Source organism: Microtus ochrogaster, linkage group LG8 (assembly GCF_000317375.1).
Source record: "Microtus ochrogaster isolate Prairie Vole_2 linkage group LG8, MicOch1.0, whole genome shotgun sequence".
NCBI lineage: Eukaryota > Metazoa > Chordata > Mammalia > Rodentia > Cricetidae > Microtus > Microtus ochrogaster.
The window spans coordinates 12,613,357-12,631,246 of record NC_022033.1 but is presented as its reverse complement, the minus strand read 5'-3'; positions in this window follow the sequence as shown (position 1 = coordinate 12,631,246).

Below are 17,890 nucleotides of genomic sequence, written 5' to 3'. Positions count from 1 at the left end.
TGTGTGTTCTGGGGGGGAACTGGGCCCTGTTTGGTGGGCAGACAAATCCCCTGGGCTTCATAAGGGTTCTTGCTTCAATTTATTTCCACAGAGAACTGCTTCTTCTCGTCCCCTAAGGCAGATGGAAAGGCGATTTCACACACAGCTTCACACTTGGCAACTCCCCCCACCCCCCGAATCCCTGGCTCTACTCCCCAGTAAAATATTAACTAGTTTCTCAGCCCTGCTTATAATTCTGCTGGTTTCAGTAGTGCCGGGTGGGAGGCCAACGTCTGTTTCTTCCTAAAAGGTGCGTTTGTAGAAAAGGCAAAGGGAAAGAGTCTTAGACTGACCAAGCCTCTCTCCTATTCTTTAGTTATTTTTTAAACAACGTCCTTAATTAACAAAATATTTAAAAAAAAAAACAACAGAAGCTAAATAAACACCTTTCTTTGGGGGCTGGAGTTGGTTCAGCCAGACACCAGGAGGCGGACCCAGGAAGCAATAAAATCTCCCCTTGGCGACTGAAATTAGGACTTGTTCCTGCCCCCCACCATTCCTCAAATAAGAGTGGAGCTGTTTGCTAGCTCTCCCTGCCCCCCAAGGACAACAGATGCCCAGCAGGCCGGCATGCCTTCTCCCTGGCTGCGGGTCTGCTATCAGGATCCAGACCCAGCCAGGAATCTAAACACACTAGTGCAGGAAAGAGCCCTGGCTTTGGAAACAAGACAGGATTTTGTTGTTTTAACGGGCTGAGGCCAAGACTCAGAGAGGACATCTCCAAAGCCACGAGGCCTGACAAAAGCACTCAGGACAACAGGCCAGGCCTCACCCCGAGGGAGGAGTCAGCTCTGACTGGGGAGGGAGCCCTGACTGGGACCAAATGGGGAACCAGAGGCCTAATCCGGGTACATTCTCCTCTTCCCTCCCATTCATGTGGCAGCAGCCTCCGCCACTGCTCACATGAAATATTGCTTTAGGGAAATAAACACCAACGGGGCTGCTGACAGAGCTCATGGGCTCCTAACTTCACAACTGGAGAAGGAAATACACACGCAGCGGAGTGTTCATGGATACCCTGGGTTAGAGCTTGGTGCATAAGTAATTGCAGCACACACACACACACACACCCTCTCCCTTCTCTATCCCTCCCTCCCTCTCTCCCTGCATCTGATCACTTGAACTGTTTTCTGGGGCAAAGAGCAGGAAGCTGACGCCTGCTGGCGACCTACTGGGAGAGCTTTGTTTGAGGAACGCCGCTGCCATTCAGGCTTGGCTGAGGTTATCTGGGAAATGTAACTGGGCTGGAGGCAAAGGTAGGACACGGACAGGACTCTGGGAAGGACACAGATTGAGGAGGACCTGAGACCCGCCCACCCGCCAAGGCTGATCTGGGGCTAGTTGGAATGCAGCTTCCCACAAGGAACAGAAAACACTTCTGAAGGCCTCTCTGCTGGGCTGCCACGTCAGGGCAAGGATTGGCTACAGAGCTTGAACTGGGCCGGAGAAGCCACGTGCAGCTAGGGTCACACAGCTAGCAGGTGCCTCTTTTTGACTTCCAACCCAAGAGTAGCCCTGGATTACTTTGGCCTCTGGAAAAAGACACGGAAGTGAGGCTGAACTGAGGCTGCAATGGCGGGCCCTTTTCCTTTCTCTAGCGGCTGAGAGCACGGGCTGCTCTTCCGGAGGATCTGAGTTCAATTCCCAGCACCGGTGTGGCAGCTCACAACAAACAATCTGTACCTCCAGTTCCAGGGGATCTGACACCCTCACACAGACACACACGTAGGCAACACACCAATGCACATGAAATAAAAATAAATTAGAAAGAGTGAGAGAGCGCCCTTAAGTGGGCTTTGAATTCTGAGCAACAGAGCTGAGAGCCATCGAACTGAACGGATGCAACCGCCCATTCATTACAGCTGAGGCCCAGGGCAAGCCCAAGCCCCCTTTCCCGTACAATCCTCCTGCTAGATTGCCACCTCGAATGGGGCTTCTTTAGTTCTTAAAATCTGTGCATTCTGACAGACGCAATTTTGTCCCCCAACCTAGGTGACAACTGGAGACTTCTGGGCTGTCACAACTGAAGAAGAGCTGGCTGCTGACAGCCAGTGAGGAGAAACCAGAGATACAGTAAAAAAAAAAAAAAAAAGGCCTGTGGACATGCGCCCCCCTCCCCGCCCCACCGGCAAGTGTGAAACCCAGAGTGCACTTTGTGCTGAGGTTGGGAGTCCACAACAATGCAAGGGAAGGGGGAAAATCAACAACCGTCACACTTCTGCATCGAAAAGGCAGCAGAGGCCTAGACAAGCTCGCTCCTCGGTGATATTAATAAGTAATGAGCTAATAAGACGATTTTAAAGCCTGTCTCTTTCACTAAGCCTGGTGGTGCAGGCCTGTAATCCCAGCTCCTGGGTGGAGTGAGGGGCTGAATTAGAAGGATGAAAAGTCTGGAAGCAGCCTTGAGCATCATGGGGGGCTGGCTGGGTGACTTAGAGACCTTGTCTCAGAATACAACTAGAAAGAAGCTTGTGCACAGAGCTCATTGCCGCTGCGCTTACAAGGTCAGAATCCGGCTTCTGGGAAGCCACGTGGTGTCAAGACAGCTAGCCTTGGAGGAGGGGAAGGGCTGGCTGGTCCACCTTCCCTCCCTCTCCAGCGCCTCACTTAGCAGAGGCCAGGCCTCGCTGAGATGTTCTCAAAGCCTCTGGCCAGCAGCCAGGCAGCAGGAGGAGGAGCGGCCTGTGCAAGCTGCAGCCCAAGATAGCTTAGGCAGTGACTAGGGAACAGGCGCCCTGGACTTATCTGCCTTGGGCAAGAAGGCAGGCAGCAGGCTTCTTGTCTGTTATGGGAAATGATGGGGTTTGAGGCAGGGTGGTGTTTAAAATACCTCAGTTTTGTGTTGTTTCTCTTTGGCCAATTAGAACGGAAGCTAACCTTGGGGACAATGACAGCAGGCTCACCTTCAAGGATGAAACTGACAGCAGCCTGTTACAGCCACAAACAGGCAGCCAGGACTCGTCCCTCCCTTGGACAAGATGTCTGCCCCAGAAGGAGGAGTATGTGTGTGTGCATGAGCGTGCGTGCATGCGTGTGCATGTGCTTGTGCATGTGTGTGGTTTTACTTCTTTCTAGAAGGGACTGGCAGAATTAAAGGGATGACGAGAGGAATCCAAAGGGTTGGGGCAAAGGGCAGGGGGTAGGTTGAACAGCCTGTGCCCCATCAGGCAGATGGCCGGCAGCACAGGTGTGGGGTATGTGTGTCTGTGAACAGCGCAGGATCAGACAAAGGAGGGCGATTTGGTGTTACCCAACCCTGCTTTTCTGCCGTCCCAGTGGCTTTACTGTTTGTCTCTCCTTCCCACTAGACCATCGGTTTTCAATGGAGGAAAACATTTGCCTCCCAAAGGCCATGTGGTAATAATCTCTGGAGAGGTTCTGGATTGTCGCATCTAGGAGCTGAGGGTGGAGATGCTCCAGGGATCTAATAGGGATAGTCCAGGGGCACTGACTGAACCACATCCTACACTACACAGGATGGCTTCAACGTCAGCAGAACTGAAGCTGGGGTCCTATACTGATGTGGGGGTTTCACTGAGCTCAAACCTGCCTCTGAATCCTTCCCCATGGTGCCCCAAATCAAACCCAGTGACAACCCCAGATTATTAAAGCTCTATAAACCATCATCTACCCATGGGGTATAACAGGCATAAAAAAAAAAAAACAAAGCCCTAAATCCCATCCCCAAGTACCACAAACAAAACAATAGGGCCAGGAGTGGTAACGCACACTTTTAATTCCAGCATTAGGGAGGCAGAAGCTGACAGACGGACCTCTGTGAGTTTGAGGCTAGATTGGTCTGCATAGCAAGTTCTAGGACAGCCAAGGCTACATAGAGAGAACCTGTCTCAAATAAATAAATAAATGGATGAATAAATGAATGAGGAGGCACCTGCCAGTCTCCTACCAAAACCTTTGCTCCAGTCCTTGCAAATTCAGAGAATGTATGCACACCACATAACCACCCAGGGTGCCAGCAACTATTGTCCAGTCCCTGTCCCTCCTCAAAACGCCACGATTCCGTCCCTGATTCTCATCCCTCTAAGAGCAAAAGCCACGTCTCACAACTGACTGAGCAGCCATCCTCACCAGCTGGGTACCATTCCCATCTCTGGTTCCAGCTCCTTCCTCCTTCCGCGGCTCACTCCACTCGGCATGCCCATCTGTTCTTTCTGCCTGCTAGCAAATCCGGCGCCCTTCCTCTGGCCTTTGCCCTTGGTCTCCAGCTCTGCCCTGTCCCTCCTCCCTTCAGCCCGTCTCTCGGCTCCCCCAATCCACTTCAAAACACTAAGCCGTTTCCTCCTCCTCTGGACCCCAACATGTCCATCTCTTCCTTCCTTCTGGCTTCAGAAAGAACTCCTCCAAATCCTGGTGTGGGAGAGCATGTCTCGAATTTCTTCATTTGGGTGGCTGAGTTCAAGGCCAGCCTAGGCTGCATAGCAAGATCATAGCAAAAAAGGTTGTGGATTTAGCTCAGTGGTAGAATAGTCCCTGGGTCTGTCCTCAGCACAGCAAAAATACAAAAGAAAGGATTCTGGGCAGATAAACATTCAGATTCTGACTCTCTCCCACCCCACCCCCACCCCTCAGCTCAACCAGGGCCCTGTTTGTCTGCACCCTTCACTCTTCTTTCTTCCCCACATCAAGAGACAGAAGGGCGGCACAGCGGTTGAATGTGTGGCTGGCGGCTGTGAATCCCAGCTGCTCCACTCACCGGCTGCAGGGCCTCATCCAAGGTCCACAATTCTCCCTGCCTAGATTTCCTCATCTACCCAGGGAGTGGTCATCACAACACCCACCTAGAAGCCTGAATGCACCCTCCCATGGACCACTGTGGCTAAGGCACAAAGCAGCCCATGTCCAGTTTCCTAGCCTCAGAGTTTCCCTCCAGGCCAGCAAGAGGGCTCAGGAAATGAGGTCTTTGAGGGAAGCCTGACAACCTGCGTTCAGTTCCCAGGATCACCTGATGGGAGTGGTCCTCGTCAATTTACGTGAACACATGCATGCCTGCACACACACACACACACACACACACACACACACACGTACTTAAAAAAATAATAAAATCTTGCCATGTGGTGGTGGCACAATCCTTTAATCCCAGCACTTGGGGGGGGGGACGACAGTCGGTCAGGCAGAGGCGCCAGCCTGGTCTATAGAGTGAATGAATTCCCAGACAGCCAGGACCACCCTGTCTTGGAAAAACCTAGCTAGATGATGGATGGATGGATGGATGGATGGATGGATGGATGGATGGATGGATGGATGGATGGAATCTTGGGGAGGAAAAACTTTCCCTATATGAATGTCCCAAGAGATGGCTCAGCACTTAAGGGTGCTTACTGCCAAGACTAGTAACCTGAATCTGATCCCTAGGACCCACATGGTAGAAGAAAACTACACCAACACTTTTATTTTATTTGTCCTCTGGCCTCTAGCCTTGGCATGTATGGTCCCACACAGTCACACAAAAATAATAAAGCCGGGCAGTGGTGGTGCACGCCTTTAATCCCAGCACTCGGGAGGCAGAGGCAGGCGGATCTCTGGGAGTTTGAGGCCAGCCTGGTCTACAAGAGCTAGTTCCAGGACAGGAACCGAACGAAAGCTACGGAGAAACCCTGTCTAGAAAAATCAAAAAAAAAAAAAAAAAAGCAATAAAATGGGTTTTTTAAGTCTTTTTAATTTACTGGAAGCTGGTGAGGTAGGTCAGTGGGTAATGTCAGCTGCCATCAAGCCATGAGCTGAGCTCACTCCTCGGGACCTACTTGGTAGCAAGCAAGAACAGGCTCTTATAAACTGTCCTCTGATCTGTGCTTGTATGTCACGGCACACACACACTATAAGTAAAAATATAATTTCAAAATTTGATATGGGAGTCAGGCGGTGGCGGTGCACGCCTTTTACCCCAGCACTCAGGAGGCAGAGGCAGACGGATCTCTGAGTTCAAGGAAAAGAAAAAAAAATTAAAAAAATAAACAAAACAATCACATCAATAACTTCATTCCTAGCCGGAGAAGATTCCAACCACACAGGGCTAACCTCTCCCCGGCTGGAGGACATGCTTGCTGATCTACATGCAGCCGCAGATAGACACAGCGTGCCCCAGCCTGTTAGTGCCAGGCCTGCTGTGTGTCCGCTTGGAAGAAGCTAACAGCTGAACAAAGAGGCAATGGAGGAATAAAGAAATCCACGCACATGATAAAACGTCAAATTGAGGCAGACCACTGGAAAGAGGAGTAGGGGACAAGGAATGACTTGGGGGAAGGGGCTTCTCTAGAAGCATAACACTGTTTCCAAGAAGGCTGGGCCACTGGCGCCGAAAATGGGCACAGGAAACATATACAAAAGCCTCCTGAGGTAGGGGTGAGCCTGGCAAATCAACTCTCCTCCAGTAAGTGAGGTTCTGAGGGCCTTGCTTGGAGGCGTGATCACTGTGTCAGCTGTTCATCTTGACTGAGACAAAGTACCCCAAGACATCCTTTGCTTCCCATCCCCGCTCCCCTCCACATCCAGTCTGCACCACCGCTGTTTCTAGTGCCAGTGAAAATCCCATGGAAGAAACAAAAAGTCTGGGGATGGGGCTCAGTACTGCAGAGCTTGCCCAGCAGGCCCAGAGAACCTAATCCCAGCACTACAGAAACCAGACGTGGTGCTCAATGCTTGTAATCCCAGCATTTGGGAGACGGATTCAGAGGATCGGGAATTTAAAGTCATCCTGGCTACACTGCGAGTTCAAGGCCAGCCTGGGCCATGAGAGACCCTGCCAAGGAAGAAAGAAAGGAGGGAGGAAGAGAACAATGGACATGTATACACAGGACTTTAGCTCCTCCTTAAGCCTGGCTCTGGTGCTTTCTGCCAGCTGCAGAATCTCAAATAATGTCCCTGGTTCATCTGGGATCACAAGTACCATAGGGCTGTCTGGAAGACGAGACAAATAACAGGATGCGGACATCTGTCTACTCCGAGCGAGCACAGAGATGTTCCAGCATCAGCATCGTCACTGCTGTTGCTGTTCTCACAGAACCCTCAGCAGTACTCCACCACTCCAGTGAAGATGATGCTCTCAGCGACCCCTGCATCCTCTGACTCCAGACCTCATCTTTCTGCTGCTCCCAGAGACAGACACCAGGCTGCATTCCCCTGTCTTCTCCGGGTCCTCCTGATGAACCAAAACCCTGCTCTCCAATCCTGAGAGCAGCCTTTCCTACCTGACTCCCGCCTGGAAGCCTTCTTGGTTCCAGAAACCTACGGTGAGAAACACATGGCCTTGCAGGTGCGATATTGCCAAGTCCCTGATTCCTGGAACCCGATAGCTAACAAGTCACAGCCAGTATCCTCCTGCCTGCCCAGCAGCAACTCTGGGGCAGGATCTCTCCCCACTCAACCCTGCTCTCTCACCCTCAGCCTTCAAGGCAGTCCTAGGCTCCTGTTTTCCACCACGGCCATTGCTGCAGCAGGCACCAGGGGAGTGCTGCCTGTCCCCATGCCCTGCTAATCTGTGCTCCCTTACTCTCGAGGCACCTGGGGGACACTGCTTCAGTTCTGAGTCAGCACACAAATGAAGTCTGACCAGCAGCCATGGGGGATCCTAGCCACAAGGTGACATGTTGCCTGTCTGCTCAAAACATCCTAAGCAATCAGGTTTGAGGATGCAGGCCTGTGCTTCCCCTCACTTAGGAGGCAAGCCTGGGCGACATAGCCAAATCCTGTCTCAAAAGAGAAATAGGGGGGCTGGAGAGATGGCTCAGTGGTTAAGAGCATTGTCTGCTCTTCCAAAGGTCCTGAGTTCGATTCCCAGCAACCACATGGTGGCTCACAACCATCTGTAATGGGGTCTGGTGCCCTCTTCTGGCTTGCAGGCATACACACAGATGGAATATTGTATACATAATAAATAAATAAAAGAAATAGGGCTCGGAGTGAGGTGTGGCGGCATGGTGGGCACACACCTGTAGCGCCTGCATTCAGAGAAAATTGGAGAAAAGATCAATTCGAGCTGATCTGAGAGTACTTGAGTTCAAGGCCACTCTGGGCTGCAGGAGATTGCCCGGAACAGATGTGTCCACCTGTGATAGCTTGTGGCTGCTGTTGTGTGCCCGCCTACAGGAGGCCAGGCACCTGCAGAGACAGATGGCTCACAGCATCTAAAATATTTACCGGATGGGCAGGAGAGGCGGCTCCGTGTTTGGAAACACTGGATGCTCTGGCAGAGGATACAGGTTTGGTTCTCAGCACCCATGTGGTGGCTCACAACTTTCTGTAATTCCAGTTCCAGGAGATCTGACACTGTCTTTTGGCCTCCATGGGTACCAGGCAAGCAGTGGTGTAAACACGCATGCAGGCAAACACTCAAATACATAAAGCAAAGCATAAGGCAGTTGGGGTAGTGCATGCCTGTAAGGAGGCAAAGGCAAGAGGATCACAAGTCTGAGGCCAGCCTGAGCTACACGTTTATCTGTGAGTTTAAGGCCAGCCTGGGTTACAGAGCAAGTAGAGCAGACCAACCCCATGGTTGACCCTGTCTCAAATAAAATAAATCTTGTCAGGCATGGTCGTGCTCACCTTTAATTCCAGCACTCAGAAGGCAGCAGCAGGTGGGTCTCTGTGAATTTAAGGCTAGCCTGGTCTATCTAATGAATTCCAGGTCAGCCTGAGCTACATAATTAAGGCTGTCTCTAAAAGAACAAACAAACACGCTGGCCAGCACCTCCCCCAGGCTCTGGCTGGCCAGCACCTCCCCCATGCTCAGGTTAGCCAGCGACTTCCTGCCTTCTTCCTTACTCAGCTCTCAGCCTCCCCACTTCAGGCCCTGAGACCCTGCTCTACCCCCACCCCCTGCACCGCCACCACATTCCCACAGCTCAGGTCCCACATTTCTGAGCCACCCCCGCGCCTTTCCTTCTAGGACCCAGCATGCTCTCCTAGAGTCAGTCTCTCTCTCTCTCTCTCTCTCTCTCTCTCTCTCTATGCGATTTTGAAATCATGAACAAAAACAAAGAATTGTGTCTCCCATTGGCCTTGTCCCCAGTGTTGGCACAGGCCTGGGGCATCGTAGTTGATCAATAAATAATTTGCCTGTGAACGGCAGCTTCTTCTTGAATGGTTTCTATGTAAAATGTCTGTCCCGTACGTCAACCCTGGCACCTTCTGGCTTAGAGATGACTGTGAACCATACAAGATTATCTCTTGTACATCAAATAAATATTCCTCTGCCTCCCGTTTGATAGCGTCACTCACCCTATCAACTTTTGTGGGGAGGGTCCCAAAGTGGATCTACTGTCTCCTGAAAATACCTCCCGTCATATCAGAACCTTTGTTCCTTTCACTTCAGATCCAGGACCAAAGGCCACCTCCTCCAGGGGCCCTCTAGGGTCTCCTCGCTGACATTTTCATTTCTTTCCTGGCATTTAGCACCTTTTAAAACCGTCTGTGGGGCTTGTTTTCTGGGACAGGAACTTGGTTATTCAAGTTCACTACTATATCCCACACACTAATAAGAGTTTTCAGGTCTACTGATTCAAGTAAAGACAAGCAAATCTTTCTTAAGAGTTCTCTTGTCAGCCGGGCGGTGGTGGTGAACACCTTTAATTCCAGCACTCGGGAGGCAGAGGCAGGCACAGGTAGATCTCTGTCTGTGAGTTCGAGGCCAGCCTGATCTACAAGAGGTAGTTCCAGGGCAGGCACCAAAGCTACAGAGAAACCATGTCTCGAAAAACCAAAGAGAGAGAGAGAGAGACAGAGAGACAGAGAGAGAGAGACAGAGAGAGAGAGACAGAGAGAGAGAGACAGAGAGAGAGAGAGTCTCTTGTCAACAGGGCAGGCTCAGATGTTTAATCCCAGCACTGGGGAGGAGGCAGTGGAAGGGAAATCTCTGTGAGTTCAAGGCCAACCTGGCCTACCCAAGTTTGAGAAAGTCTACAAAAAGTCTACAAAGAGAAACCCTGTCTAGTCTCTAGAGGGGAAAAAAAGGAGTTCTCTCCTCCTGTTACTGACTATGGTTACTTAGTATCTCTTACTCAGTACGGAGGCAACTTCTATGCGCTTTACCTCTTCCCAAGGCAACAGCCTGTTGTCATGACAACACTACATCCACTTTCCCTTTGAGAACAGCTTGTCCTCACTAGGCTCACCATGTACCAGATACTTTCTTAAAAAAATAAGGTCTCGCTATGTAGCCCAGACTGACCTAGAACTCTCTATGTAGACCAGACTGGTCTCACACTCACGGAGATCTGCCGGCCTCTGCCTCGCCAGGACTGGGATTAAAGGTGTGTGCCGCCACCACACCTGTCATGGGTTGCTGTTTTGTCTTTACCGTGAATTCCAAGCTGGTCTAAATCCCTAATTCTTCTCCCTCAACCTCCCAGGGGTTGAAATTTCACACCTGATTCATTTCTTTATTTACATTTTTTTTCTTTTGTTGTGTTTTTCTGTCTGTGTCTGTGTGTGTGAGTATGCGGTGTGGGTGTGTGTGTGTGTGTGTGTGTCTGCGGTGTGTGCTCTCCCTCACGTGGAGGTCAAAGGACAATTTGCAGGAGTCAGCGCTCGCTCTCCTCCTACCAAGGGAGCCCTGGGCTTGAACTCAGGCTGGCAGGTTTGGCAGCAAGCACCTTTATCAACTAAACCATCTCACCAATCTTTAGTTACTATTTTTTTTTCTTTTTTACCATGTAGCCCATGCTGGGCTCAAGCCTACAGTATTCCTCTGAGTGCTGGAGCTAACCCATGTGCATTTCGCAAATGCATAGTCCTAACTGGCCTCCGAGGCGGGTACTGCTAATATCTCAGGTCACAGGTGGGTGGCAGCAGGCACAGAGACACTAATCTACCTACAAAAGGAAGGCAGTGTGCCCAGCATTGCAGCGCTCACACAGCATGCTCAAGGCCCTGAGTTCCAATCCCCAGCACTAGGATGTGAAAAAGACATTTATAAGAAAAATGCAAAATAGGCCCCTTCAACCTCTAAAACCTCAAGAAACAAATCCTATGCGAAGAGAACCTGAACTCACTTGCAGGAGGCCATCAGAACCAAGCAACATCAAAAACACGCCAACAACATAATGGAAACCCACGACGAGCTCAGAGCCCGTCCCATGCCGTTCCCCTCCCAAATACATCCACATCCCACCCGTCCAGTTTGGTAAGCCCCCAAGACCTTCGACCCCCAGCCCTGTGACACGTACCTTTCCGACATCTTCCACCCCTGGCTCCTTCGACTGCGTAGCTCCATGGGCAGATCAACACCAGCCTACGACCTCAGTTATCTCTTTCCAGGATAGGAGGGAGCTGCCTCCCATCAGCCTCCAGGCCCTGACTCTTCCCATCCCCCACACCCTCCAGCTACTGGGAGCTTTTGAAATTTCGATTCTGACCAGGTCACTTCCCTGTCCCCACCCCCCATCTCCAAAACCCCTAAAAGGTCTTCCTTTGTTCTCAGGCGACCGTCTCAAATTCTTCCCCCCTGCCTTTGGAGGCCTTCGAGATTCCCTTTTCCCACTTGAGCGCCTAGCTCTGAGCACAGGGCAGCCAGGAAGGCGCTGAAGCTGGGCTGTCTGGACTTAAATCCTTCTCCTGTAAGTAATTTCTCAGGGCTTGTGAATTAGGGGCAAGAGGAGCCTTTCGACCACTGGCGGGATTAAATCAGTTCGTCTCAAAGTGCTCATGTAGCCCAGTCCAGGAGCGTTTGTGAGTAACATAAGTGAACACTTAGTGATGTTTGACATCTGAGAATAAGCTCTGGGCTGGGATACAGCTCAGTGCATCCCAGTACCTCATGAGAAAGGAAGGGAAAAAGAAGAGATTTAAGTCCCAGCACCCACATGGCTCCTCACATCTGTCTGTAACTCCAGATCCAGGGGATCCAACGCCCTCTGCTGACCTCCACGGGGACCAGGCGCACCAGCGGTACACAGCCGGCAAAACACCCATGTACGTGAAATAAAATGTGAAAAACGAAGGGGGAAAAAATCACATAAATTCTTATAACTGATTTCTCATTTAATGTCTGACTCAATTTTGTATCTCCCTGGCACATAGTATGCTCTTTTAAGACAGGATGGGCACATGCAAGTCAGCCCAGGGGATAAGCGCTTGCCATGCAAGCGGGTCCTCTGGGACCACACGGTAGGAGGAGGGAAGTTACTCTGTAACCCAGGAAAGTTAGAAGTTAGCCTGGGCTACCTAGCTCCTGCAGGCTAAGCAGTGCTACAGAGTGAGAGACTCTGTCGTCTCAAAGGACAAAACAAAAGCCATCTGGAGAGCGACAATGACTCAACGCAAGCACTTCGGGATTCCCCCAAATCCTTGCTTTCCATTCAAAAGTAGCACAGGGAGTCCTGCTGGGGTATGGGGGGGAAGGCCAAGGCTGGGGGTGGGGCGCCTCTGTGACAAAAGGAAGCTGCTACTATCTATCCATATGCAAAACAAGATGGGGAATGTAGGGAGAGCTGGGACCAGAGGTGTGTGAGGATGTGGGCCACCCAGGAACTGGCTGTTCCTTCCCTCACTGCAGTAACTGCTGCCGTGGATGAAATGCCCAAAGCTGACAGAGTCTGAAGGTGCCCCCTTGTCCCTTCCTCCTGCTCAGCAGCCTCAGGATCAGTGGCATCCCATAATGTCTCTGGTCCCAGCTCAGGCCTCCGCCATCCTGACATCATCAGGGAATCAGAATATCAGAAGAAAGGAATGGTTGGGACAGGACACCCATGTTTGCTATAGCACCCTACCCCTCTGCTCCCATCAAACCTACCTGGCAATGAAGCATTCTGCTGACAAGAGTGTCCAGTCCCCTCTAAACTCTGGCTGAACGGGATAATATACACCAGCTACTTAGGAGAGGGTTAGGCCTCCTTCTGCTCGTATTCCTGCATATCCTAGATACCTCTCCTGAGTCCTGCTGGACCCATCTTACAGAAGAGGAAAACTGAGGACTTACCATTCCATTGGAAGGACTAGAAATAGTGTCTGCACAGTCTCTGGGTCTCTCCTTATGACACTCCAGTCCATACCAGATGTGACTGCATAGTATGTATAATTGTGTGACAAGACTTTTCCTGGGGAAGATACCATACCCTTGTCTACTCAGCCCATGCCAGGAGCCCATGACAGACCAAAATATGGGTACCACCAGAATCCAACTCGGTGAACCAATGGTTTTATTGGGGTTACTTACAAGGGCAGAAATGACTCAAAGTCACGTTATTTGGCGATGTCCACTCAGCATGGGTAACGGCTCATCGAGATGGGAACCTGGAGCACACTGCACAGCCTGCAGGTGGCTCCACAGGCTGGAGGGTGTCCTTTGCAGGTGTCTCTGAGAGCCAGCTTTTATTAGCTTTCATTAATGACTCTAGTAGGGCCTAGTGAACCTACTCCATTTTAGCAACTTCCTGAAGTTGTTCACCTTCTTGCTTAAAGAGCTTCCCTGCAGGATGAAATGGTTCTGTCTGGGAGAACACGGTTAGACAGCGACCCAAGAACAAAGTCCCTTTGGCTTCCCAGGGACTGCTAGGATAATAGTTAGCCTGCAGGAGCATCTAAAGGGGATTCTGAAGGCAGTGACTCAACATTCCAAACTGATGACACACTCCCAGACCCTGCCTAGTGATCCAGCCTGCCAGTCCAGTTCTCAGGACTGATTCCTCCAGGAATCAGGAGGTTAAGATCAACCTTTGCTACCTAGTAAGTTTAAAACCAGCCTGGACTACATGAGACCCAATCTCACCTAGAAATTGAAAATCATTGGCGAGGTGGTATACAGCTCTAATTCCAGTATTTGATTTGGGAGACAGAGGCAAATCTCTATGAAGTCAACGTCACCCTAGCCTACAAAGCAAGTTTTAGGCCAGTCAGGACTGTATCGTAAGACCATCTCAAAACAACAACAACAAAAAAAAAAGGAAAGTAGAAAATCAGTCTACTGAAAGGAACAGCCCCATTGGTGAGAGGTGTACACCTGTAGAGAGAACAACATAATTTTTTTTTTTTTTTTTGGTTTTTCGAGACAGGGTTTCTCTGTGGTTTTGTTTTTTTGGTTTTTTTTTTTTTTGGTTTTGGTTTTGGTTTTTCGAGACAGGGTTTCTCTGTGGTTTCGGAGCCTGTCCTGGAACTAGCTCTTGTAGACCAGGCTGGTCTCGAACTCACAGAGATCCGCCTGCCTCTGCCTCCCAAGTGCTGGGATTAAAGGCGTGCGCCACCACTGCCCAGCCATAAATTTTTCTTTTCTTTTTGGAGACAGGGTCTCATGTCACCCAGGCTGTGTAGCCAGTTAGCCAAGGATGACCTTGAACTGAGCCTCCTGCCTCCATTCTCAATTTATATGGTAGTAAATTGAACCCAGGGCTTCATACATGCTAGGCAAGCACTGGACCAGCTAAGCTACATCCAGCCCCAGGAAAAATGACCCTTCCAGCAACTGGATGCAATCAATCAGATTACTGGACTGCTACTGATATTGTACACAGAAAGTTATAGCCAGTTCTTGGTACGAAGGTCGAAGACTCTGGGAAGCCCAAGGCCAGACTTCAGCCTGGCCTACTTTTTCAGGGTTAGTTCAGCTGTGTTGACTCTGTTTTATCTCCTTTGTTCTTGTCCTTGTTGTTTTGTTTTGTTGTAACTGAGGTTTCACTACGTAGCCCTGGCTGACCTGGAACTTAGCACATAGATAGACCAGGCTGGAATCAAACTCACAGACTTCACTTCTGCCTCCTTAGCAGAATGTTGGGATTAAAGACCTAATCTCTTTGTTTTTGAAACAGGGTCTCACTACATAGCTCATCATGATATGGAACTTGGAGACTCACTTAAGGACAGCCTTAGCCAAGCGTGACTTTGAACTTCAATCTTCCCACGTCTTCCTTCCGGTGCTGAAATCACAGACACTCTCCCCATGGCACCCAGTGCATGGACACCCAGAATTTGCACCTGCTAGACAAGCACTCTGCAAACTGAGCCACATCCCCAAACCAAGCTACGTCCCCAGCTCTTGGCTGTCCTGGAACTCGTAAGGAAGCCGTAGACACCTTGCAGATGGAATCCCGTTCAGATGAGATCTCCAGCCTCCGATAGATAGGTCTCCCAGACCCACTTTATAAACCCCGAGTCAGAGCCTTACCTGTTTCATTTATTTTCAATCACATTTTTTTTAGATCTATTTTTATTTCTGTGTCTATGGATGCCACCTGTGTGGATGACAGCCGGCACCGCCGAGTCCCCTGGAGTTGCAGGTGGCTGTGAGCCCTCTGATGTGGCTGCTGCGTGTCGGACACTCGGAGAACAGCAAGTGCTCCTACCCACTGAGCCATCTCTCCAGGTTTGCCTTGTTGATTCTAGGAGACTCTTTTTATTAGTATTTTGTGTTGGAGAGGGCATTATGTGCTCGTGAGTACAGGGGCCGGAGGAGGCCTCATCCCCTGAGCTGGGGTCACAGGTGGTTCCAAGTAGCCTGTGGGCGCTGGAAACAGAACTCAGTCCCTTTGCAAGAACAGCCCACATAGGAGTCATCCCTCCATCCTGTCATCTCCCTGATTGTTTTGAGACAGGGTCTCACTTAGCCCTGGTGACCCAGGAACTGGTTGAGGCTGGAGGGTGGCCTTGAACTCATCTCTCTGCTTCCGCTCCCAGTCTTCTGGGATTTCCAGCCAGTGTGCTAAGACTCAAAGGCAGGCTCTCTGGCGGGCGCACTAGGCTGGGATGGGGACGGCCCAGTACTAGGACCTATTGGCCCTCAGTTAACTGGGCCACAACCTCCACCTTTTGGTTTCTTTCTAAGATGAGGTCTCATGTAACTCAGGCTAGCCTTGAATTTCCTATGTAGCCAAGGATGACCTAAAGCTTCCGCCTCCATCTCTCAAGCCATGGGATCATGGGTTTGCTACAGCCACACCCGGCACAAAAGGATGGACCGTCCTAGTGACTTTCTGGCCTTAACCTGAATCCTCGCCATATTGTGCCGGGTGTGTAGATGACAGCTTTGCTCATGCCCTTCCCTGTGCCTCGAGTCTTTTCCTTGGCTCCTATGGCTGCAAGGCTCGCTCCTTCTGTATTCAGGACTCTTCAAATCACCAACCTCGAAGGACTGGCCTTAACCCATGTCCCAGAAACCTCCTTCTCCTACACCACCTCAAACCAAAAAACTCCCCAACTCAATGCTCAATGTTTCTCCCTTTTCTACATTTCTTTTAAAGATTTGTTTATTTATTATGTACACTGTGTTCTGCCTGCATGTTATGCCTACAAGCCAGAAGAGGGCAGCAGATCTCTTTACAGATGGTTGTGAGCCACCTTGTGGTTGCTGGGAATTGATCCCAGGACCTCTGGAAGAACAGCCAGGGCTCTTAGTTGCTGAGCCATCTCTCTAGCCTTCCTTCTATTTGTATGTCTTCCTATCTATCCTCCTGACTCCCTCTTTCTCTATTTTTTTTTTTTAATAATCCCATGTTCGCTTCCTGTTAGCTGGTTGTTTGCTTGCTCCACCTCTTGACCTATGGTTGACTTTATTTAATCCTGTTGACAATATTCAAGCAGAAAGCTCTTGGATTAAAGTTGTGTGCTAGGGCTGAGCCACACCACAGCTGAAAACCAGGATTTTCCGGTAAATAAAGCAATCTTGGGTTCACAGTACTATCAAATGTCCTGCAACAGTTTGGTCTAAAGAGCAAGTTTTGGGACAGCCAGAGGTATATAGTGAGACCCTGTCTTTGAGAGGGGAAAAAGGCAAAAAAAAAAAAAAAATGGCTAGAAATTTCTAGAGAAGTGAGGAGAGAACCAGACCAGGGGGTACCTGACTACCCTTTGGGGAAGGAAGTGGGGTTTTTTTGGTTTTTCGTTTTTCAAAATTATAAACTGTGGCCCATTAGCTCAGGCTTCTTGTTAACTCTTATAACATGCATTAGCCCGTTATTCTAGTATATGTTAGCCACTTGGCTCGGTACCTTTTTCAGCGGGGCAGGTCACATCTTCAGAAGGAAGTGTTTTAAGCAAGGAGTGATTAGCTAAATCGAAGCTTCAGAAAGAACAAGTTGACTAAAACCCTCAGGAAGTCATGACGGCCACGGGTGAGGTACCCGATGGTGACCTCAGAAGACTGCCACTTCAGTCACCATGTGAAGTTTGTCGGGAAAGAGTTTGTGCCTGACTGGGGCATCTTCTACTGTCGTGACTTTGAACAGGTTCCTGCCTGCCCCCAGTGACGCCCACACTATTCAGGGTGGATGAGCTCATGGGATCGGAATAGTGAAGTGAGCTTTCTAAGGACCCTGGTGACAGTTGTTCCTGAGCCTTTACGTAAAGACACCTCCAGTGACATATGGGTTCTCGAGGCCATGAAGCCTCTGCTGACACTTGCCTCAGAACAGATGGAGGTTTCAAACTTCCTGAGTGTCAGGTACCCTGCTAGCAAGGGCTCAAAGAAATGACCTTTTCCTGACATGGACAGGCAGATATCCTAAAAGTTAGAAAATGTTCTAGGCAGCCGGGCAGTGGTGGTGCACGCCTTTAATCCCAGCACTCAGGAGGTGGAAACAGGCAGATCTTTGTGAGTTCAAGGCCAGCCTAGTCTACAAGAGCTAGTTTCCGGACAGCCAGAGCTACGTGGAGAAACCCTCTCTCAAAAACCCAACCAAACAGACAAACAAAAAACATTCTAGGCGAATGCCTGGAGTCAAGATGAAGAGACTGGGGTAGATGGTTAGGAGTTAAAATAGGCGATGGTTGAGGCTGTGGTTGACACCAGCCTGGAATTCTTGCATTTGGGTAGCTGAGGCATAAGAAGCAAAATCAATTGCATAGAGAGTCTGAGAGCAACCTGGGCTCCAGGAGACAAATGAGACAATGTTTTTTTTCTTTCCTTTTT